The 24,623-nt window shown below is 45.9% G+C and overlaps 1 long non-coding RNA gene across 1 annotated transcript in view; it reads right to left on the bottom strand.

Annotated features, from left to right (window-relative positions):
* Positions 1 to 22,434, bottom strand: part of LOC113604071 (uncharacterized) — a 31,199-nt gene extending 8,765 nt beyond the window's left edge. The window contains exons 1-3 of the long non-coding RNA XR_008296784.1: positions 20,057 to 22,434; positions 18,443 to 18,608; positions 17,360 to 17,470 (exon numbers count right to left, since the gene is read on the bottom strand). This is a non-coding gene — a long non-coding RNA (uncharacterized LOC113604071). The remainder of the gene's footprint in view (positions 1 to 17,359; positions 17,471 to 18,442; positions 18,609 to 20,056) is intronic.
* Positions 22,435 to 24,623: the final 2,189 nt, after the last annotated feature.

The raw sequence follows: 24,623 nt of genomic DNA, 5'->3' as shown, positions 1-24,623 counted from the left end.
GAAGCTGTGGGATGTGATTTAACATGATACATTAAGGCGTCACTTGGGTTCATACGTCGCCGTGCAACTCAGCGGCGGTGTGCCGGGTGGTGTGAGGTTACCTGCGGCAAACACGCATCTTTGTACTAGAATAAGGTGGAACCTACTGTGCCCATGAAGGACTGGGGGGCTTCCCCCGCTCCCTCCTGGAGATGCGGCCTGATGCCGCTAGGTGGGCCGGCCAAGGGGAGAGAAGTCCCTGTGTGAGCTGACCCTGCTTCTTAGCTCACCTCTTGCAAAGGATCATGTTGCAAATAAAATGCCTCGGAAGCATTGTTCTGCAAAGTGGCTTTCGTCCCTTGTCCGCATGGGAAAAATAAACTGTGGAGTCCGAGCACAGCTCTGGTTACCCTCCTTCTAAGGAGAGGGCTTTCGTGGTTTCCTCAGCCTGACTGGTTGCCTGCTTTGGACCACACTTTCTGGAACCTTCTCAGTTCTGGACTTCACAGAGCAGGGGTGTGTGCCTTCGGGGAGAACACCGGGACATATTCGAACCCACTTTCTAAATATATTGCAGAAGAGCTGACAAAGGTGACGTCTTCCAGAATGCAATTTAGAAAGAAGTCAGCGGAACCTTCCCATGCCTTCTTTGCCCTGTCTCTCATGGCGTTGCGCACAATGTCTCACATGCTACAAGTAGATCAAAAGCACGGAGAAGCAGAATCAGGCCGCTGATTTCTGGAACCACTACGTGACGGTTGTTGGAGTCGATCTGCAGAAGAAAGAAAGCATTTCCGTGCATATGTTTTACGGGAGATTCAAAGATACTCAGGCGTTGGGGCCAAACGGACCTGATTTCAAATCCAAACTCTGCAACTTTCTACCCCGTGACCTTGGGCAAGACACGTTTCTTTGCTGGGCCTCCATGTTGTCATTTCTAACTCGGAGAAAGTAACTCTAGTGTCATGTGACTGCTGTTCAGATGAAATGAAACGCTGTGACTGACTGGCCTTCAATGGAAGGTGTTCCGTGCACGTGAGCTCCTCTTTCCCCGCCTTTCTGCTTTAAATCTGTTTCCATGCTGCACGCAATTAAAAGTTTACGATGTTCTAAAACTGATTTTCCAATTTAGGGGCAGTAAATTGTAAATCGCTGCTATTTTCCTGAAATGACATTCTTTAGATTAGAGTCTGCTGGGTTTCTTTTCAATTGCATTAAATTCTATCCCCTGCATTTCTAATAAGACACCAGCGTGTCTGCGAAGGATGCAAGATGGCTGATTCTGACTATGAAAGCGACCTATGGGAATATTAACACCCCAGACCATCATCCACTCACTTGTCCCCAATGGGGACGTCGCCAGAGAACGTGTCAGGTGCCTTTGAATGTAACACCACTGTGCTCATTGATTCTATTCGCCCGGCCTTGTACAATCTTTCAGAGACACTGAAATGAGCGCATTTCCGTTAAATTGTGATGGGAGGTACTGATGTGCTCTTCGTGGCTCCCAAGTGGGAGTTGCTCTCTTACTAAGACCATTAGTGTCTGCCCCACCGAGGCCAACGTCACCATCCCACATACTAGGGTCCTGTCCACAGACGGGGAGGAAGAAAGCTGGCTCGTGAAGGTCTGCTCCATAAAAAAGACTTGTTTGCTTTAGACTTGTCAGGAAGAGCCAGTCGAGGGCTGGAGCCCAGGGGGTGGGGAAGAGCCTTGTCCTCTTGGCACCCATACCCTGCTGATGATCCGCGCCCGGCCAAATGTCCCTCACCTCTGAAAACTAGCTGTCTGGGCAAAGACTTTTCTGGGCTACATCTTTGTTAGATGGTAAAGCTTTCTATCCCGCGTAAAAGCCAATTACTGTAGGGAAGGCAAATAAGCCCCGAGCACCTGTTTAATTTAGATTCTTTTCCCAAATACTCTAATTAACCCCGAGGAAGCCTGCTTTGAACAACTGACTTCCTTTGCACAGCTGTCAGATCCTTCCACCTGAAATCCTCACGCCCTCTGAAGCCCCCCTGCCTCCCTCAAGTGTCCTTCTTTTCAGGGTCTGAGGGTGGCACGGGGCCCACCCTGCCCACTTAGGGGTACAAAAGACAAGTAAGCACAAGCTTACTTAGGCCTGAAGCAACCCAACCGCTCAGCATGTCAGGCCAAAGCAGAGAGGAAAAGAGGGAGAACAGCCCAGCTGAGCGCCTAGAAACACACCCTCGGGCTACAGGGGTGCAGCTTCCAAGCCACACATGGGGGTGCCAGGTTGTCTCATGGGCCTGCTGGTGCCTTCCGGAAAGCTGGTCTCTGTGGGCGAGGAGGTTTCCCCACGTCTTTTCTGCTTCCTGAGGCCGGGTGCCGGTGCTGGATAGCAGGAAGAGGGCAGCTCCGAGGCCACCGTCTGTGGCACGAGGAGCCACCCCAGCCCGCCTGCTCCACATTCAGCCATCCCTGGACCGGCTGGGCCCAGCTGCGGGGAAGGGTCGGGCCAGAAATAGGAAAGAGGGCGCAGAGCAGATGAACTCAGAGGGAAGGAGACCCTGAGAGCCCGTACAAAATCCCTCAGGCAGGAAAAAAGGCAAAAATGAAAGAAAGCACATTCAGGCAGTGCTTGCACAGGAACAAAGTCGGTTCTCTGATGCCCTGCAGATTTCAGGGGCTTTGAATGTACCGACAGGGAGGGATGGGGTGAAAGGCTGAACCCCATGAAGGGCAAATGTGTTCTCACGGAGGCCTGAAGGCTTTCTCTGAAAGGAGGTGCCCTTGCCCAAGGGAGGGGGCAGGCTTCAACGGGGGAATGGGCAGAAATGTTTCCTCCTCAGAGCAGAACTGACTCCAGGTGGTCGTGGCTTGGCTAGCCGTGGGATGTTTCTGGATGTCTGCCTGCGCGTCCTGCATAGCGTTCTGAATGTGTGTGAACAGTTATGCAAAATTCTCCCTTTTGCTGGCCCAAAGCGAGGAAATGTTTAGGACGAACTTCCTAATAGTAGAAAGGGCTTTTATTCAGAAGCCAGTAGAACTTACAAATGACCAAGAGCAGAGCAGGCTTAAGTCATGTGGCTGAATGGAAAGAACCGGGGTTTAGAGTCAGATTAGGCTGAGTTCAAGGATACCCCCCAGCATAGGGTGGGAACTTGGGTACACCATTCAACTTCACTGGGCCTCCATTTCCTCATCTGCACCAGGTGAGTAAGAATACCTCTTCTCTTAAGAGTGGCTGGGATATGGAGTCACGACACCCGGGGGCCTTTATAAAATACTGATGTCCAGACATTCCGATTTCATCAGTCTGGGGTGTGGCCTGGGCAGCAAGATTTTAAAGGCCCCATCAAGTGATTCAGATGTGCCGTCAAGTTTGGGAATCACTAGCCTAGAAAGTACTAAGTGATCAGCAAATGTGCCCTCTCCAGGACCAGCTACATAATCTGTGGCGTCCGCTGTTTGGAAATTTTTCATAATTTCAAGATGGCGAGAGTAGAGCATTAAATCAAGCCCAACCCTTGTTTTCTGCCTTCTGCTCACTTCCAGGGGGATGATTCCCCACACTAAATTATAAAGGAAAAGAAGTCATGTGATGGGCAAAGGGAACGAGAAATGAGGCGGTCCAAGGTAGTTGTGGGGGAGTCTCTTGCTAGCAGGGTTGACAGGATATTTTCTTCAAGAGCCTGGGACCTGTACAGAAGGAAGCACCCTGGTTGTGGGGTCCTGAGGATGATACTGAGAAGCCTTTCTACAAACCTAAGTGGAGAGCTCATTCCCACCTCCTCACCAGTCCACATCAGCTCGTACGTGTCCATCCATGGTAACACGAGACATCACGGCACCAAAGCAGGGATTCAAAGCAGGAAGAGTGTTCGTGTGGGAGATCATTTCTGTGATATCAAGACACTTATAGGAAAGACCTTATATTTCTGTGATATCAAGACCTTATAGGAAAGGCAGTGCAGCGATGAAAAGAAATTTTGCAAGGATGGGACACACTGCATCTCTAGAGAGAAGCCAGGCAAAAATGATGTCGTGGAAAATTAAACCCTTTGGACCAGCCATCCAGCATGCCCTTTGGGTGGCATCACTCATTTTGGGGTGCTGATGCTGGCTTCCCCTCCTCAGCCTTTTCAAGGGTACCCGAGACTCCATTAGGGACCCTTGATGCTTTAATGCTGTTTTACTAGAACAGGGAGGCGGCAAGGAGGGAAGGGAAGCAAAGGGGAACGAAAGGCTGGTGTGTGTGATCTCCTCCTTGGAAAACTCCCCGTGGATCCTGGGGCCGATTCTTCCCCCAGCCCTGGGATGCAGTGATTTAGTGAAAGGCACTTGTGGCAACAAGTCACAGGCTCTGTGAAAACATCAGAAATGGGCTAATCCTGCAGAGAATTTACTGCCGTCTGGTCCCCACTCCACTGTCTGGTCTGGGTCCTTAGGCAGGTTCACACAAAAGGTTCAGTGATTTCCACTCAGCCAACAGAAACTCAGAGCATCTGTGCCTGGGCCCAGCTGGTGGCTTGAGCCCGATGCGAGGCTGTCAATCGCAGAGGTAGAGGAAACAGTTTGGGGAACGTTGATTAAAAAACAATGAGGGGCAATGAAAAATCTGGGGATTCTTCCCAGGTTCAAAATGGGAAGAGGAAAATGCATGGCTCTGAGGACGCTCTGTGGACATTTCATCGGCCATGAGGACACTCAGCTTGGACACTGAGGGATTCTGCCCCCCCGGGCCTCTGGCTTTCATCTTACTGCTTTGGGATTCAGAAGAGAACAAAGCAAACTTTTCCCAGCCCCTGCCCCTGGTCCCAGGCTTTATGCTCAGCCAGTTGTTCACCCCTGTGAAGGTCGGTCCTGCCTTTATAAAAAAAAAAAAAGTGGGGATAATCAGAGGGTTGGTCCATGAGTTAAACGAGATGATGCATCTATCTCAGCACTTCCTGAGAGCATAAAGAGAGGGCTCAGTAAATGCGAGCTCTTTAGGTATTTAAATATCATCCTCACAGAGAACCCGGAAGGGCAGGACTGTTATTCTCCCCACTTGAAAATGAGAAAAGTATGACTTAAGAGAGGTTAAATAACTTGGGGTGCCTGGCGGGGGGAGGGCTCAGTTGGTTAAGCATCCGACTCTTGATTTTGGCTCAGGTCATGATCTCACAGTGCTTGGGTTCGAGCCCGTGTGGGGCTACTGTGCAGAGCCTGCTTGAGATTCTCTCTCTCTCTCCCACCTTGTCTCCCTCTCTCTCTGCCCACCCCCCGCTAGCTCTCTCTCTCTCTCTCTCTTTCTCAAAATAAATAAAATTTAAAGAAAGAGAGAGAGAGAGTTTAAATAACTTAAATCAGTTAGTGGAAGTTCCAAGATCAGATCCCAGGTACATCTGAGCCTTGGGGACACCAAAGACCTCCACGAGCACAGGGGTCCACCAACTATGATTTCCACCCGAGGCTCACCCTACCCAGTTCTGAGGTCGTATGTGTCAACTTGAAGATCTAAGAAATCTCAAGGCTAGACAGAAGAAGGAAGATGGAATAAAAAGGAAGGAGGAAAAATACCTGAGACAGATGATCTCACTAATCGGCAAATTTAAAAAGAAATAGGAAAATAAAGGGACAATTTTGCTCCCTGTGGCAGCAGTGGGGGCCGTGGTGATGAGATGGCAGTGGGCATGGCCAGTTCGAGGAGTGGCCTTCGGCGGGATTTCCAGGATGGTTGCTGGACTCTGATGCCAGATCTGAGCTGGCCGGCCGGCCTGGAGAAGCTTTCTCAGTTCCAGCAAAGGCAGGCCCTGAATTCTATCCTTGGCCTGGGTGCAAAGTCAATGGACCCTGGGCCAAGGGGCCATGTGCGGGCTTCCATGCTGGGCTCTGAATCCTCGCAGGCCAGGAAAGGAGAGAGGGAAAGACATTTCAAGTGCGCGCACACAGCACTGAGCTGTGTGCTCTAGGCCAGGATGGCGGCCACTGCCGAGGGGGCTGGGCCGCGGCACAGTGGCTCGAAGAATGATGGAGTGGCCTTTAATTGTTTATACTCCGCAACCTGGGTAGTGTTGGCAACAAAGCAAGAATGGAGAGGCTGCTGGCAGCCGAGTGACAGGCTGGAGAGGAAGCCTCCACCCACCTAAATGGTTAAATGGCCAGTTTGCCAAGGCCACTGAGCAAAGTGTTACCTCACCACGGGGCAGATTAAAATATGCATTTTCTCCTAATTGAGCATAGTGAAATCAGCCGGTGGTCCTGTCACAAGTGCAGGAATGAATTGTCACAGCACGAAACACGCTACTCGACAGAGCATCTATTATATGGGGGAGAAAAGCCACATAAACTTCCTTCACGTTGGAATTTCAACGGATTTGAAATTTGTCCAGGGGGCTTGGAGAAGCCTATGTGAAAGGGTCACCCAGCCATCCTAATCTTCTAGAACAGCAGCTCATGATCTAGTGATAGCATCTGGGGCCTATAGCATACCAACATGGCAAGGTCTAGTTTGCAAATTGGGCAAGACAGCTAAAAACTCTTTGTACTGATTGTCTTTTTAAAAAAAAAAATGTTTTATATACTTATATGGTTAAGTATATATTAGGGCAAATGTATATAAGGCAAATCCTATTTTTCTACCGCTTCCCATTACAAAATTAAAAAGTGTGTCCTTATAAGAGAACAGAAAATCCCATGACGGAATAAGTCCATTCTATCCACAAATCTGGTATAGTACCGGACAGAGCCACTTAGAGCAAAGACCAGCGTGAATCTCTCCCTTACACAGATCCCTGGGGGATGCTAGTGACACGCTGGCATGAAAGCTTTCACATCAGGCTCATTTCTGAGCCACCACTGGCTGGTGTCAGTTATGAGACATGTCAAGCTAAGTTGATGTCAACACTCTGGAACAGACAGAACCTATGTTCTCCGTTTTTAACTTCACAGTCCTTGATATTTTTAACACATCGATAGTACGTTTTGGTTTAAATAGCCCTCATTTCAGGGGCGCCTGGATGGCTCAGTTAAGCGACCGACTTCAGCTCAGGTCATGATCTTGCAGCCCGTGAGTTTGAGGCCCGCGTCGGGCTCTGTGCCCACAGCTCAGAGCCTGGAGCCTGCTTCAGGTTCTGTGTCTCCCTCTCTCTCCGCCCCTCCCCTGCCCATGCTCTGTCTCTCTCTGTCTCAAAAATAAATAAAAACATTAAAAACAAATGAAAAATAAATAAATAAATAAATATCCCCCCTTTCAGATTGTTAACAGACGCTTCCCCATCCTGATCTCCTTCAACTTCTCTCTTCCACGGAGGCATCCAAGTGAACTCAACGACAGGGCCCTTGTGGCCCAAGACCCTATTTCAAATAGGTAGCAAACATCCCTGTGATTGGCACCTGCTGAGCTCAAGGCTACCTGAAACCCACTGTTGTTTTCACATTGCGTCTCAGTAATGGATTCTGTGTACCTAAATGCAGGACTTTGCATTTATTTTTATTAGCTTCCTTGTTATGATTTGAACTATGTTTTATCCCATTGAGGACATTTTGAATCCTGAGTGTGTCGTCAATAAACTAACTGTTTCTCCCACTGGTAGGCTATATCTATGGACTGGATAAGCATTTCTTCTTTGCGTTCAACCAAGTCAACGAGAAAATATTCACCGGGTTTGAGCACAGAGCCTGTGACATCTTCTAGAAACTTCTCCATGTCTGTCAGAATCCTCTGGATTCACCATGTCAGCCATTTGCTGGAACCTCTTTCTAGAATATAAGCTTCTTGGAGTCAGGGACTGTGGCCACTCAGTAAATACTAGTGAGTTAATGCAATGGAAAAATTTTGAGTTCTGTTTATTCTTTTATTAAGAAGGACAATCAGGGTGGCTGGCTGGCTCTGTTGGTAGAACATGCGATTCGTGATCTCAGGGTCATGAGTTCAGGCCCCACTCTGGGCATAGAGCTTACTTTTAAAAAAATGTAGAAGGGAAGCTATACATTAGCCTAAGACTTAGGCATGATTACAGGTGACCATATAGAAAATCTTGTGTTTAGGGTCCTAATACAATGTGTGACATAGAAAACGTAGCCCATATGTAGAAATGCAAATACAGTATCTTTTCCTGGAGATACAACGGACTATAATGACTTCTTCTTTGGTTCTAAAAAGTGATTGGAGATAAAAATAGACTAATTAGCCTTAATTAACACATTTGCTTATTCTTCTTCCCTGCTGGTGACATTAGCTTATGTTCAGTCTTCAGTAGCAACACACACATCTTGTTGGTGAAGCCTGAAGTCAGAGGCAGGAGATGTGGGTAAAGAACCTGACATCCACTGACCCACTCAAGGTCCTCGGGAGGTTGCTTGTGGCCTTGAAGGTTCCAGTTATGAAGAGTCTGGCAACTGGGTTGCCTGAAGTCGGCAGACGGGGGAAGCCAGCAGACGGGGGAAGCCAGCAGCAAGGGTGGGCCGCATGGGTCCCTCGGCGTGGAGTCTTCTTGTCCCTGGCCGCTGCGACCCTAATCCTAATGTTACCTGATTTCCAGATACTTCTTCTTTGCCCTGCCCTGTAGTGAAATACCAGTGTAGTACTGGGAGACTGACCGCAGTAACAGAGACAGAAAAAATTAGCAACGACGGACATTAATTGGCTGCTGACAGCGTGTATGTGCATTATCATAGTTGATCCTCACAAGAGCCTAGGCTCTACCTCTAATGGAGGTTGAGTTATTGTCCCCTTCATGGAGGGGGAAATTGAAGCTTAGGGTGTGGGGGTCACTTGGCCGAAATCATGAAGCTGAGAGGTAGTAGCCTGACTCCAGAGGGCTTGCGCCTGACCACTAGGCCACAGTGCCTTCCTTGTCATTCTACACTGGGTGCCGTTTGGTTAAATTTAATCCCACAAGTAATACCTGAGTTCCCATCACATGTAGACACTATGTGAGGTGGCATAGACATTTCCGGTCAAAAGGCAAAATTCCCAGCTGGTGGATCTTACAGCCCCCAGAACTAGGTTTTGCTGTGGTAACAACCTCAAAACCAAAGCTGGTTGACCAAAACCAAAGCTGGTTTCTCAGTCATGCTACATGTCCAAGGCGGATCAACTAGGGTCTCTGCTCACTATGATCACTCGAGGACATGGGCTAACGAGGAAGCTCCCACCTCGAACACTGAGGTCTCCCAGGAGAGGAGAAGAGACAAACAGGGAGGGCTCATGCCAGGCTCATTCCAGAAGGGACACACATTCCTCCCACTCCCTACACATCGTCTAGGACACATCGATGGCTCCACATACTCAAAGAGGGACTCGGTAATCTGATCCCACGACAATGACCACCACAAGGAGACGAAGACTAGCTGCCTCACAAGGCAGAATGTGGTACATCGTAAGCTGCGTGCCATAGGTCAGAAGGGCCTGGAAATGATTCCCTTTTGTGGGATCAGGAAAGGCTTCGTGGAAGAAGGATGGGCTTTACAAGGTAAGTGAGACCATGGTAGGCAAAGATTGGGGTGCGGTGGGGTGAGTTCCTAGGTGGAGATAAGAGTAAGAGTAGAGGCTCAAAGTGGGGAAGGGGTGGTCACTGAAGGAATAATAATACCTTCTAGAGCACAGAGTGCAGGTGGTGCATAACAAGGGCAAAGTGGGAAGGCTGGACTGAGGCTGCGTCGAGAAATCTGTTGTCAATTTGGTGGCCCATGGAAAGCCCTGGAAGGGGCAGCTGTGACACGATCAGAGCCATGCTTTAGAAAGTTTCTTCAGACAGCAGTGGCACAGAGGGGAGTTTGAAGTTACGGCCTCAGGGGCAGGGAAGAGGCTGTTGTATTCCCTCAGATGAGAGAGGAGAAGGGCCAGGGGGAGGGGCCAATGAGAATGGAAAGTAAAGGAAGGGTGGAAATAAACCCCCCCCAGAACCACAGACTCAGGCGATCAGGCTAAATAATCAAATGTAATCAGGAGGGTTGCGAAAGGGAGGGAAGGAGGGAGGGAGGGAGGGAGAGAGGGAAAGGGGGAAGGGGGGAAAATGCCCTGATTTCAAGCCTGCGTAAGTTCTTGGATGACATCAGTGGCCTTTCTTGAGAAGCCACAAGTGGCATCTAGCCAGGTCAAATCAAGTCTTACTTCTATGAAAAAACAGATGCCTCAGGCACCGTAGATATCGTACTAGGCAAGAGCTTGTTGCTAAATCTATCAAATATTCTCCTCTCCCAAGAACATTTGAATTAAGTCACTACCTCCTAAGTGTGCCATAGGATTTGTGTGCTAACCCTTACACACTGGCACTGACCACGGAAAAATCTTTGACAACCTGTAGCTGGTGTGAAAATACGCTTCGTGTCTTCTTCAGACTTAGCAGCATACGTATTTTATGAAAAGATTTTTAAAAACATCAAGGAGAGCCCGTGTGTCGGCGTGTGCATTCTATATGCATGAACGAGACTTCGATTCAGGAAACCTGAGACAGGTTATAGGGGATTTTTGCAGAGTCGGCAAGGTGTTATACACCGATCACTATCATGAAGTCCAAGGCCTAATTAACCCTACTTAGATGGAAGCACAATCAAAATCCACCGAGGCTATTTTAACTCGAGGTAATTTTAACTTCAATCCAGTCTTGCACACATCAGAGCAGCTCGGTGAATACCCCCATCTAATCTGCCTCGCACAGCAGGTGTAACTGTGAAGGCTTAGAATCTGCTTTCCAGTGAATATAAAGCTTTGGTTTTATAATGAATCACATGCATCAGTAAACTTACTTTAATGTTTTCACGTTGTTGTCTTACAATTAGATCAGGAATGCCAGACAGTTTAGTAAACAGGAAAATGCAAAGCCTGGAAATGGGATTCAGCTTTTTGTTGGGATTTTTTTTTTTTCACGTATTTGGAAAGCATATTGATTCCATAAGGAAGGAGCAGGATCTTGGAACTTGAGTCCTAGATGCCACATAAGGTCTTGCTACTCAGGTGTGGTCTGTGGCCCAGCAGCAACAGCATGACCTGGGGCTTGTTAGAAATGCACCTTCTCAGGCTCCACCTCAGCCCTACTGAATCAGAAGCAGCATTTTAACAAGATGGTGGGGGGAAGCTGTGTGCTCGCCTGAAGTCTGAGAAGCACTGAGATAAGGGACCTAACACAGTGGACTAAAGACATTTAAGTGACACATGACCTGCAACGAGCCAGAATCTACATCAGTTTCAGCCAAACCTCTGGATTTCTGTAAATCCCAGAGCATTCAGCTCAAATCATTACGGCTTTGCTCTCTTTCCACTGGAATTTCTTTGACAAAATTATCGCTATCTGATACCTGCTCTCCCGGCGGATTGAGAAGATGCAATTCGTTTCAGAAGGTTGACAATTTTTTCCACGAATACACATTTTGTCTCCTTAGTTCCATTGTAGGCTCTTCGAAAGCAAGGCCAATTTAGTCTTCCTAGACTAGTTTTCTAGACTAGAAGATCCTTCTAGTATTCTGCTAGAGTCCTTCTATTTTAAAGTGGTTGGAGGTTGTCTAGTCTACTTAGCACTTCTCAGCCTTAGAAAAAGAAGTTTGTTTATTTACTTGTTTGGTTATTTATTCAGAGAGTGAGAGAGGAAGGGCAGAGAGATAAGGAGAGAGCCGAAGTAGGCTCCATACTCAGCACAGAGCCCAACATGGGGCTCGATCCCACGCCCATGAGATCATGACCTGAGCCGAAATCAAGAATCAGACGCTTAAGCAACCGAGCCACCCAGGTGCCCCAGCACTCCTCAGCCTTTTGAAACGTACGCTCCTTTTTGAAAACTGTGGAGGTTCCATGTCCTAATGTTCAGTGAAAAAAAGTAAAGTCCAAAAGAGTATTTGGAGTATGCTACCTTTCATGTAAAAAGAGAGAATACAGGAAAATGCCCAGCCATGTACTCATTTGCACAAAGGAAATGCAGAGAGGGTTAGCCAGAAACGAAGGGTATGGGCTACTACCTACAGCAGGTGAGTGGACAGGAGTGGAGAGAAGAGGAAAACAGAAGAGAGGAGGAAGGGAGGAGGAAAGAGCCATCCTTCTATGAGTACATCTTATGTACAGTTTGACTTACGCGTCAAAGTAATGCTTCACATATCCCAAATAAATAAATAATTCAAAGCAATCAGGATGTGTGTTGGGGGGGGGGGCAAGTGGAATACAATACTAAAACTAAATCTAGCTCTATTGCGAATGAACAACTACATTAAAGGGATGGGGAAGAAAATAACTAAACAACTGTGGAAAACAGTGTCCTGACTGGCTACTGGAAGGCTAAAGACAAGCAGCATAAATGCTGTGACCTGGTTAGCAAACATGTTTCTCACAGGACTATCAGCTAGCAAGTCTGGAACTAATCTATGTAGATAATAGAACTAATAAATAGGTAAATTCATCTTAGAATTCGAGAGCAGCAGTTTCCACCATAGAAGAAAGATGTTACAAGTCAGAAAAGGGATACGTATAAAATGATCCCTGTGATAATTAGTTTTAAATCATATTCATATCTATCTATATATATATTTGTCTGTCTCTCTTTATACGTATATGTATATACACACACATATATGTGTATATATATGTATATACATATGCATGTGTGTATATATGTATATACATATATGTGTGTATATACATATATATATATTAAGGCCTAAAGGCATTACCACCCAGGAGCAATGAACACACCTACAACATAGCTATCTGGGTATCTACACAGCACTGGCCAATAAAAAGAATCAGAGCTTTTGGAGAAGTGGCCAATTCTGAGCCAGGACATGGAAAATACAAGATGAGTCTGGAACATCTTCTAATGCCAGAAAACAAGAAAATGCCCCCCAAAAGATGAGAACCTGTTCAAAGAAGACAGCAATGAACCTGGAAGCACCAAAGCTGAAACAATCTAGCAAGAAAAGATAGTATAGATTCTAACCTAAAATAAAGTAAATGTCCATAAATGATAGATAGATAGATAGATAGACAGATAGACAGACAGATAGATAGATAGATAGATAGACAGACAGATAGATAAATAGATAGACAGATAGACAGACAGACAGATAGATAGATAGATAGATAGATAGACAGACAGATAGATAGATAGATAGACAGACAGACAGATAGATAGATAGATAGATAAGTAAACACCAAAAACAGATAAACAATTGTGATCAAATGCCTATAACATAAAGATTGCCATGGTAACCATTGTTAAGAGTACAGGGTTTTCTGGCGTTAAGTACATTTACCTTGTTGTACAACCATCACCACCACCATCTCCAGATCTCTTTGCATCTTGCAAAACTGAAACTCTGCACCCATTCAACAACGATGTCTCGTTCTCCTCTGGCAACCACCATTCTACCTTTGTGTCCATGAACTTGACCACTCACATTTTGACTGCTGGGTCTTTCACACGAGGGGCATCGTAGAGTGCTTGTCCTTTTGTGACTGGCTCATTTCACTCAACATAGGGGCCTCAGGATTCATCCATGACACAGCAGGTGTCAGAATTTCCTTCCTGTTAAGGCCATTGTCTGGACACCACATTTTGTTCATCCATTCATCCGTCAGTGGACACTTTGTGGCTTCTGTCCCTTGGCTATTGTGAATAATGCTAAGAACATGTGACATCCCGCTTTTATATTTACACATTCTTCACTCAATTATCAGAGTCCTACAACATCTCTGGAAAATCAGTATTATTATTACTTTCTTGCTTATCAGACGAGGACAAAGGGGCTCAGAGTATCATGGTCACTACGTGGCAGAGCAGGGTTTTGAATGCAGGTGTAACAGACCAACAGTCCCTGAATTCAGTTCCACTGATTAAACATGGGAAACCGCATATATCTTTCATTTGCTTTTGAAAAAGGAATACTGGCTAGAAGAATATCCTCCCTGGGAATTTACTGGATAGTAGAGAGAGATTAAACTGTCCTAGGTTTTCAAAATAATGAGAGTACTACCATTCTGGGTTTCCAAAACAATTTGAATCACTTTTAGGGGTCCAGAGTTAATTTAGCTCTTTTTCCCCGTGAAATGTTCTTTTGTCTTCTGGAAGCTCCTGAAGCCTGGAATGAGAAGGTGAGGAGGGCGACGCATCCCCCAAAGTGACGGATTCTAATGAGGATTCTCTGTCTGTCCTGTTGTATTCCCTCCTTCCCTTAGAGACCAGGGGATCTGACCCCTGCAGGGACCTGGCCGGACTGGGGGTTGAGGGGAGAGTGACAGGGAGTCTTGAGCTTGGGTGCAGTCAATGAGGACAACACTGTTTTCTGGGGTAAATGGTACCCAGAACCACCCCACTGTGCCTGGCCCTCAGGAAAAGCTGTCCCTCGCCCTGCTGAAAGGCGCCAAAACATTAGCTGCCTGTAATTTTGACATGGCAGATATTTAATAAGGAACAAATTAGCACTTGGGTCTTTTTTTCCTGAGACAATCCAATTTCTATGCCAGGCACCAACTTCTATATTTCAAAATGCATTTTTGAAGGTTAATTAGAGAAGCGGCAGAGATAGTGTTTTCCAAGAGGGATTTTTCTGGTTCCTTCTAGGTCTACGGACGGCAGAAAAAATAACTTTCCGACACTGTAAATTGAGTATGTGAAGCTGTGAGAATAAACCCATCTCATTAGTCATCATGTCAATTATAGTATCTAAGGAACAATTTTGTAGCAATAGCATATTTATTTGATGTTGTGAAAGCTACCTGGACCCACTGTTAGGATTGTATTTGCTCTTAATGCTCCGAGTACCTCTTTAACAAAATGGCACTCCATAAAAATTTAGTGTGTTCCTACCGTAATTAAATGGCCCTAGTCATTTTTGCATTTATGATATAAACTGTAATGGCTGTAAAACCCCGCAATTAACTTTCCTTGCGCCAACATTTCATACTTGAGAAATTCTCATTACAAATTTCATTACTGATTCACTTATCTGTAATTTGTCCTATGTAACCTAAAGAATATTAACAAATTTAGAGTCACTTTTGCTCTATTAAAAACTAAATATAAAAGTCTTTCACCTAGCAAGTCAATCTTGATATTTCCATGGGCCCCGAAATGGTTCAAGTGCGGTGGTGAGGACGGGAAGGGGAAGAGATCATCTGTCTGGAAAAAGGGGAGCGGATGTGGCGGGAAATAAGTGGGTGTCATTGAGCTCACCCGCCTTCTCAGCGAGAGGCACAAAGGCTCTTGGGCAAGGCCAGGGGAGCAGGGGACAGCGCATGTGGAGAAGTGACCGGGGAAGTCAATGAAGGCCCGGGGTTTCCTGGGCCGGGGCCTGAGGCTTCTCTCACTTCTGCTTCCAGTCTCTTTCCCCTGTGCTCCTCTCACTCTTGGGGGTCAGGGCTGGCTGGAGCCACCCTTGCACGGTTGTACCTGGCTTTTCTGCTTTGGTAGGAAGTCTCCCGGAGGAGTTTGGTTGTTACCAATGGCAACGTGGAAAAAGAGTTCAACGGGAGAGGGAAAGCGAGCGTCCCCGACTGGAGACTACTTACATTGCAATTTGCCTTCTCTCCTGGCACAGATCGCCTTGTGGTGAAATTTGGAGAAAATTTCTGCCTCTTCTAAACCCCCTCCCCCACTCTTTAAGGCAGAAACGAATATACACCCACACTTAAGTGCAAGTCATCTGACCTGGTGTCATGAGACCTGAATTCTAGTCTTCACCCTGTCTCGACCTTGCTGGTTGACTGGGGCAGGTTTCGTAACCTGTCTGGGCCCCAGCTGCTGCACTGGGAAAGGAAGGGGCTTCTAGAATGGTCACTGAGAACACAGGGAACACCGAGAACATAGGGAACATAGGAAGCTACCGAACAGTTCATTTCCTAGTAGATAAAACCAAGGGCCTCTCTTCATGCAACCAAAGCCACCTTAGCCCCTGGGTTCCCGTAACAACGATCTCCACGAGGAAGAGCCTGAGTAAATATTTTCCCCCAATAACACCCCATCTCAGCATTTCCCTGCCTTCCATAACTGCATTCATTTTATTCTAGTTTGTAATTAACTTTTACACAATTAAATTGGAGATAGAAAATTACTGTCCCAACATAAATAATCCTGCTGCTGGATGCGGCAGTGTTAACACAATCAACAATACGATTCATAAATGAAAGAAATGTTGTCATACTTATTACTTCTGTGTGCTCCATCTTTTATAGAATATTACAGTGTAAATTGAAATTTTATATGATTTAATAAACCTCAAAAAGATATTATGGCCAAGTAACCACATAACTGTAACAAATTGTCCTCCTCCCTCGTTACAGAGCTTTCTCCTCACACGGGGCTCAGCCTCATTATCAGAGCGGTGTCTTTGACAACCCAGAGCCCATTAAAAACACCTTGAAAAAAGGATACCCCACGCCGTGGCGCTTCAAAATCTATACCAGGCTGCAATCCTTAAGGATGGCGTTACAAAATCAGGAAGCAGTTCCTTCATTTTTCATCCCAGGGAATCAAGCAACAGACGGGTTATCTGGGCCCCGAAGCCAGCCGCCCACCCCCACACATCTAAGTGACCCAGGCCAAGTTCCGCATCGCCACAAAGACTCTGAAGTCAAATAATCGAAACGGCAGTGGAGGGGGGGGGGTACTGCCCCTCCAAACCTTTAGCTGCTTTTATAGGGTTACTGGTTTAGGTTTCAAGTTGCTTTGTTTTCAGGGCACCATAGCTCCCATTTGCCACCGATAGCCATTTTTCAAAGGTTTCTGGCTCACCCAGGAATTCATTAGGGTAGTAGCGAGAAGAAAGGGTGGAGAGAATAGACCTGCCGTGGAAGTCCAACCCCACCCCGCGCTCTCTCCCGCCTCACCCACGCTCCCTTGTTTTCCAGTTGGGAAGCAGCAAGCCAGGGGTGTCTGTGAGCACCGTCTAATCAGATGCAGCGGTTTTCTCAGAGCCTGGTGCGATTTCTGTAGCTTCCAGCAATGTGTGGGACACACTTGCACTGAAGAATTTAATGACTTGTTTTACTGCTGCCTGCCATCAATATTTATCTATATTAACTGAAGAAAGGCATTACTCGAAATGGCGTTTCACACCTCTGAGCATTATACAGTAATTCTAAAGTCGTAAGTTGTACCAAAGTCTACGGGCAAACTGAGAGATACGGTATGAATGGAAATAGTCCAGCTCGAAGTTTTTAAACTTGAATTGTCTGCAGCAATCTGGAAAGCCAAAGTCAAGATGATTGGAGTTGTTATGGCTGGGAGTCTCTGGGTAAAAAGAAACGGAAACAATCGTTCCTTTGCTTGTTTTTGTTTTGTTTTGTTTTGTTTATCCCTTGAATTATCAAGAGCCCTTTGAAAGTATATATAATAGAAAAGAGAAGCTCAGACAAAGCAATGAGCCGACGTAGAGGAGTACCTGGCTTATTTCTGCCTTAATCACTCAGGCAAGCAGGCTGAATTATCCCTTCCGTGTTTCCACTTACCTTCCTCTGGTGGTCAGTTTTCTCGCCCTTGGTTTCCCCTTGCCAGAGAGTTGTCTCTGAGCCCGTTTTATCACGTAAACACTTCCTGGTTTGCATCTCTTCAACGCACTTCTGGAAAAAGTACCCCACTTACTGGATGGAGGGTTTGTGCCCCTGCTTATGGCCGCCCCGCACCCCCACTAGCACGCAAGCGCCTTGAGGGCAGAGACAAGCCGTTCTGTCTCTAGCATAGATATGTGGCAGGGGCCACTTTCCATTTGCAGAGTGAATTACCCGCCCCAGAAGATCGTGAGCTTAAGGCACTGCGGGAATTCTAGTATCTGCACAGACCACGTCATTTGGAGCTTTAAAAGCACCCTTTAAATATCCTAGGCTTGAGCTTTACTGAAAGGCCAGCGTTCTCAAGGGCGAAAAGGCTGAGGGAGATCAGTTGGGCCAACCCTTCACCTTACCGAGGAGAGAACTTAGTCCCAGAGGGATTAAGAGACTCACGCATCCAAGGTCATTCAGAGCTTTGCAGCAGCATAAGAAGCTCCAGAACCTGGGCTTCTGACAGCTGCTGGCTCTTTCTCAGACGCTGTGTTCTATCTCCAAAAATAAGCTCTCCTGCCAATGGCTTCTAGAATAGCTTGACTTTCGCATTCTGGTCTAAAATGCACTTCCTATAATTTTCCCGTCTTTAGAAATTATGTTTATGGGACATTGGGGCAGGAGAATTAGTCCTCAATTCATAATAGATAAGGTTTACAATTTTTTTTTAATTTTTTTTTTAACGTTTATTTATTTTTGAGACAGAGAGAGGCAAAGCATGAACGGGGGAGGGGCAGAGAGAGAGGGAGACACAGAATCGGAAGCAGGCTCCAGGCTCTGGGCCATCATCAGCCCAGAGCCCGACGCGGGGCTCGAACTCACGGACCGCGAGATCGTGACCTGAGCTGAAGTCGGACGCTTAACCGACTGAGCCACCCAGGCGCCCCGATAAGGTTTACAATTTTAATAACGGAAGTAGAACTTCAGGGAAACTTTACAACTGCCCTATCAGCCCACCACACTTAGGTTTTATGTTAATCCAGGATTACTCACCCAGTGACTTTACACACTTTGGAAGAAGCGCAAGACTTGGAAATAGAAATAGCGAACAGAAGGACACATGTGCAGCGGGAGTCTGATTCCCAGCCTTTCTGGAGTTGTAAAAGCCTGCTGTTATTTGGTGGCTTCTGTGAAACAGGACTGACACATTGCTTATTTCCTTTAAAAAAAAAATATGAAGTAGAATTAATTTATTTTCATTTTAAGGCTTGGAAGCACTCCTGGAATTAACCAGAGATACCCTGGAGAATGAGCTGTAGGGATGAGAATCACTGAATGAGAAGCTGAAAATCAGGAGGTAAGACCGCGTATGTATCAATCCACATTCAGGCACGACATTGAGCATGACTTATAAAGTCATTTGTGTCCTTTAAATAAATAGATAGTGATAGATTTTCAAAAAGGGTTGAGGGAGGGAAAAAGCTATTCAGGAAACGCTGGTGTAATCCTGCTGTTTTCAGAAAAAAAGGGAAGTCGTGGGTCTAATTTCGTGCCATGCTAGGCATTAGTACTCAGAGTAAATAAAATTGCCTACTAAAATAAGATATCTTTTCTCTGAATGTCATCTGTTTATCCACTCTTCTAAGTAAAATTAATAGCAAAGGTAAAGAAAAGCGTGGCTCATCATATGGGGCAGAAGCTTTGAAAAAAAAGGAAATATGTAAAGCTTTCTCTCCACATCAAATCAATATCTCATTTTCTTAGTGATTAATTCAAAATGAGCATCCAGCTCCTAATGTTTTAACTGATATATGATCCCAATCTTTTATTTACTCTCTATATTTCCAAGGCGGGATCCTTTTAGTGGCAGCTGGTCGTTGCATTGATAACTCCCTGATTTAGGTCAGCGGAACACGTGCAGATGATAAAAACAGTTTTAGGTATCTCGACATCACGATACGGAAATATTTTCTTCATTCTTTTAGGCTAGCAAGCAACGACAGGTATTCAAAGCATAGGACTGTCAACACAGTGAGTTCTGCTGTCGCCTGCATCATACTCTGTTTCTTAGTAACACTTGGTCTGAGCAGCCGTAATAGAATTAATTATACTTCATTTTGCTGCCTTTAACAGTATTGACCAAATTTAAGAACAAATGAGAAGTGCTTATCAAGCTTGAAGAAAATAATCCATCAGTGGCACAATTTAAATTCTCTGCAGTTCTCTTATTAATCAAAGTAACACTTACTATCCTATCTCCACTTCCCATTAACAGTCATTAAGCCCTGCTGCTGATTGAAGCAATTTCTTTAGGGATCTCAACCTCATTTTTAAGAGAACCTTCTTTAGTGGAAAACAATATCATATAAACGCAGCAACTTAAGAGAGAGGGAGAAGGTTCTTCAATCATGTTCTGACCTTGATAGTTTTCAATGGTGTGAGTTCAAAAAAGTCCCCAACTGTGATTCTGGAAACGTCGAGAGTGGATGGGCTGTCCTTGCCTCAGCACCTGAAGGAGGCACGACTCGAACAGGCAAGGCTTGGACTTGGCTCAAACCGCTTGCCAGCCTCTCTGGAGCACCATGGCCCTTGTTCTAGTCTTTCGCTCACAGTGTCTGATGCTTCTCAGAAAAACGGAATACCCCAAGAAGGGCTTACCAGGCATACCTCTGTTTTGAGTTGTCGTTCTGAGTAGGTGCGTGGTAGAGAGGTAAGACCAAGGAGTGTGGGGCCGGAAGACTTGGGTTTGAGGCAACACTCATACTTCTAAACCAGGGGATCTTGAACAACTTATCCAGTCTTTCTGTCTCCATTTTCCTCTGAAATGGAAATAAGAGTACCATCGGCTCCACATTGTGCACAGCACACAAGAAAACGTATGTGAAAGTCTTTTGAAATTGTCAAATGCTATACAAATGTTAACTCATCAAGCCCTAGAAGTCATGGACGGTGTTTCGTTCAGTTCTGTCCCCAGGCTCTCGCCCAAGGCTGAGACATAGTAGGGGCCCAATAAGTGCTGAAGTAATGCTAAGGAAGCCCTATTTCTAAACGTGAGAATAATGTAATAAAGCCGCATCATGTAATTTTTCAAAAATACCTGCAATGGTGTGGAGTGGAAGGGGCCATGGATGTACAAAGCAGGGCTCTAGGGCACTGAGAAGAAAACCGAAACACTACGAGAATCCAGGGAATTTGGAGGGCCACGCCCTGCTCCTGAGATGTTCCCAGAGGCCAGAAGAGAGTAGACTTTGGCAGGGAGTGCACTGCCTTTCCTTGAAGAGATGAAGGGCACCTTCCACCACTTAATCTCTGGTAAGACATTCAGTGTATGATTCCCAGCTCGAAGAAATGAAACGCGGAGCTGAATTTTTGGATCACAAGAGTTCTGTGATCAGTGTGACTGAGGAAGCGGTGACCTTAAGAGGAAAATGCCCAGGGAATGTTGGCGACTGGTACGGGAAAGCCTGCCGGTTAGGTCATGCTAGGCAAGATGGAAGAGGGGGAACCGTTTCCTCACCAGGTGCCCAGTGCATTCCGCGCCTGGAGGTTGGACGTCACAGCGATTGACAGCACAGCTTGGGGAACTTACTAGGCTGGTAAGAGTCAAGTCGGCAAGTCGAACGCAAAGCAATCGCATATCAGGATGTGGTCTGGACTCGGGCATAGGCTCTGGGCCTGCATCGTAGCTGTTCTACTAGTATTTTGTGTCCAGACATCTAATAATACTCTGGAGTCTCACCTCCTCGCATGCCTAACCCCTTGGACACCAGTGTTTCCTTTCGGTTATTCATTGTAATTCACCATAATCCTAATGTTTATAAAAGCCAAATACGGCATGGCACTGGTTATAAAATTTCAAGGCAGTAAAAACACTCAGTATTCATCCCGCTCAATCTTATCCACGAGGAAACAGACTCCGGTCCAGTGCTGTGCCTGAGGCCACCCAGCTGGGCACAGTTGGCCATCTTGAGCCCATTCAGAAGTGACCTCACTCCTTTGCGCAGCCTTCCGAGATCTGCTACGAAGCTCTTCTCTTTCCTCCAGAGGAGGCCGTATACCTTTGAAGGAGACCCACAGAGACCTCTCAGGAAGGATTTCAGCATGCCTGTCGGATTCTTATGTCTCCGTTTTAAACACGGAACCCTTTTGCTTTGGGCTGGCTCAAAGAGAAAGGTTTCAGAGATGGGACAGGTGAGGCAGATCCATCATTTTCGCTTAATGGTCAAAGTCCCAGGACAGATCAATCAAGACCTGGATCTGAATTTGCTTGGCCAGCATAGACGTGAAGACGCCTTTCAATAGGCTATTGGGCCTGATGTATAAAGAGAATCATACAATCGATGTAGATGTGGAACAACCTCAAATTCTGATGACCACTGACATCTCCGGCCGCAGACCAGGCCCCCCTCTTGAGATGTTCCCGGAGGCCAGAAGAGAGGAGACTTCGGCAGGGAGTGAATTGCCTTTCCTTGACGAGATGGAGGGCACTATCCACCACTTAATCTCTGATAGACATTCAGTGTATGATTCCCATCTCGAAGAAATGAAACGCTGAGCTGAATTTTTGGATCAATGGAATACCTACTCCTGTTAAAGCACTTAAAAAGGAAAACATCTACAAAACGTCCCATTAGGCTGACAAATTTATAACACTATGAAAAGCGTGCCAGCAGTTTCAAAGCCGAATAGAGCGTTGTGTTTAAAGAGTATGAATGGATTGGAGTTCAGCCATATTTCATCCACGCGAACAAGTTTAGCTATCACATCTCTTCCCAATATTTCCCACATTTACTTTTAACTAGGCATATGTACGCCATGACAGAATATGGACATCATCTTAAAAAATAAGTTGTAAAATGAATGATATTAAATGGACTTTCACAGCGTGAAGACAAGGAAATATATTCCAATCTTGATGTGCAGGGCTGTACAGACATAAATGCCATTAGCATTAATGGTAATTATGTGCGTAAATCCCCATGCTCTGGGTGAGAATATGCCCCTTAGTTTGCAAGTACAATGATGGGCTCATTTTTGAGATTAGAAACAGCTGAGGCTTCTCCCGCTCCTCACCCCCTAACTGGGAGACATATACAGAGTGGCTCAGAGCATAAAGTCTGATCGGCCCCTTTCACGAAACACGCGATTCAAGCACTTTAAAATTCTTTCGCCTCGGCAAAGCGTAGGAAAAAAGTCTCTACCTGCAGTCTGAGTTTCCCAGTAATTTACGCTACAGCATTCGTAGTTTCTTGTCACCTGCCCGGGGTGGTTACCCTACCAGAGCTCTGCACGCTCACAACGAATTCATTTGATTATGGGCTGATAACTACCGAGAATAATAGTTTTCAGTCGACCCAGAAAGGACCGCGTAGCTACGATGAAAATTTGTGGAAAGCACGCAAATTTGGTATCCTGTTTACCAAGGCCAGTGTGCTCTAATCTCATTGAAACAGGCAGGCAGGTGATAGTGCCAGGGAAAAGGATCGCGTCTTCCCTTTTTAAGCCTTACGTTAACAAGGCAACATGACCCAAGTATTCGGTTAGGCCTCACTTCACACAGTAGGAAAACAAAAAAGTCCTCTTTGCCCAAAAGTCAGAAGACATTTCACACAGAGGGCCGACTGTTTTATAACTTCACAAACACTCCATCAGGGGAAGATGGGACGAAGAGACACATGTAATTAAAATATACTAAAAGAAACAAGCCATTGCGGCTTTCAATTACCATGGAACGAAGAAGCAACCATATTATTTCTACAAACTATTTTCACTTAGCACAGTTCAGATGGAATTATTGCCATGACCTTTTAAAAATGTGAAAGAGTGAATCAATACCCTTTCAGAGGCAAGATTACAGGACCAGAATTGGCCGTGCTCTAATAGTATTTCTGCATCAGAAGGCAGTTGAAACCTAATTATCGTCAATCACATACAAGGTAGTGCCACGTACTGATGAGCCCAGGCAGACAGCAGCGTGCACGGGGTCTGTGGATGAGGGTCTTCGACAGGGAGGAGCACGTGTGCTGAAGGGGCCGGGGCATCCGGGAAGCCCGAGGCCAGTGGAGTAAGGCTTACAGGTGACTTATAGGGACTGTCACTCATTTACAATAACTAACACCGGCCTGTCAGAAACAGCCACCTGTAAATGATGTATGAGTGGCTGGCAGCCTGCCATCCCCCCATAGACCTTGCAGCCAAGAATCACATTTTATTGTCGAGGTCATCGGAATGCTTACTTGGATACATGCCATATATTATTAAAAAATAACAAACAGCCAATCAGCAACGCTTCTTAAGGCTCAAGGGCAAAATAGCCAACCTGCTTACAGAAAATGGGAAAGCAACATCCAAGCTCCGTTTTAGCAGGTGATTTTTTTTTAATTGCTTCTCTCCACATAGAAAGAAACAACACTGTGGAGAGGCCCGAGGCAAGTGATACAATGTCAGATGGAGAGAATATATTCGGATATTCACTTTTCCTGGGCTGTTTTATCCATGATGCCAGCACCAAAAATAAACTTCTCTTCATCAACAACGACAGCCCCAACTGCTACGCTATGTGCTGGTGATAAGCTTCCAGGCGGTGAAAGCCACAGAAACCAGTTAGCAAGGCAAGGAGATAAGGATGTCTGGTTTGATTTTTCTATTCAATTCCATCTTTTTGGAATCTGCCAGAGAGTACCAAAATGACCCTGCGTCCCACGACAAAATTTTTCTTTGCAACCAATCGTTTCATATACTATCAGAAGGCCATATACTGTTTTTAATTTGATCCAATAGCCGAGGTATGGGTAGAAGTTTCAACAATGTTTCAACATAAGAAACGTACAACATTATCAAATGTTAGAGATACTGGGGCGCCTGGGTGATTCAGTCAGTTAAGCCTCTGACTCTTGATTTGGGCTCAGGTCACGATCTCACGGTCTGTGAGTTCGATCCCCCCCCCCCCCCCGGGGGCTCTGTGCTGACAGTGTGGAGCCTGCCTGGGCTTCTCTGTCTCCCTCTCTCTCTGCCCCACTTGATCTCTCTCTCTCAAAAATAAACTTTAAAAAGATGTTAGAGACAGTAAGCCATTAAGAAGAATTTGACAACTCCTGGCAACTTTCAAGCCAAAGAATCTATTCTGCAGCCATACAATTTCAAATATTGTCCCATCTAGCTTAGCGTTGAAAATCTCGGTGATAATCGGCTTGCCCCGTCTTGCTCCACAAGCTTCACTTACTCGCACAGAAAC

This window comes from Acinonyx jubatus, chromosome A2 (genome assembly GCF_027475565.1).
Source record: "Acinonyx jubatus isolate Ajub_Pintada_27869175 chromosome A2, VMU_Ajub_asm_v1.0, whole genome shotgun sequence".
In the NCBI taxonomy this organism is placed as follows: domain Eukaryota; kingdom Metazoa; phylum Chordata; class Mammalia; order Carnivora; family Felidae; genus Acinonyx; species Acinonyx jubatus.
The sequence above is the reverse complement of the archived record's forward strand: the minus strand, read 5'-3'. Positions and strand labels throughout refer to the sequence as shown.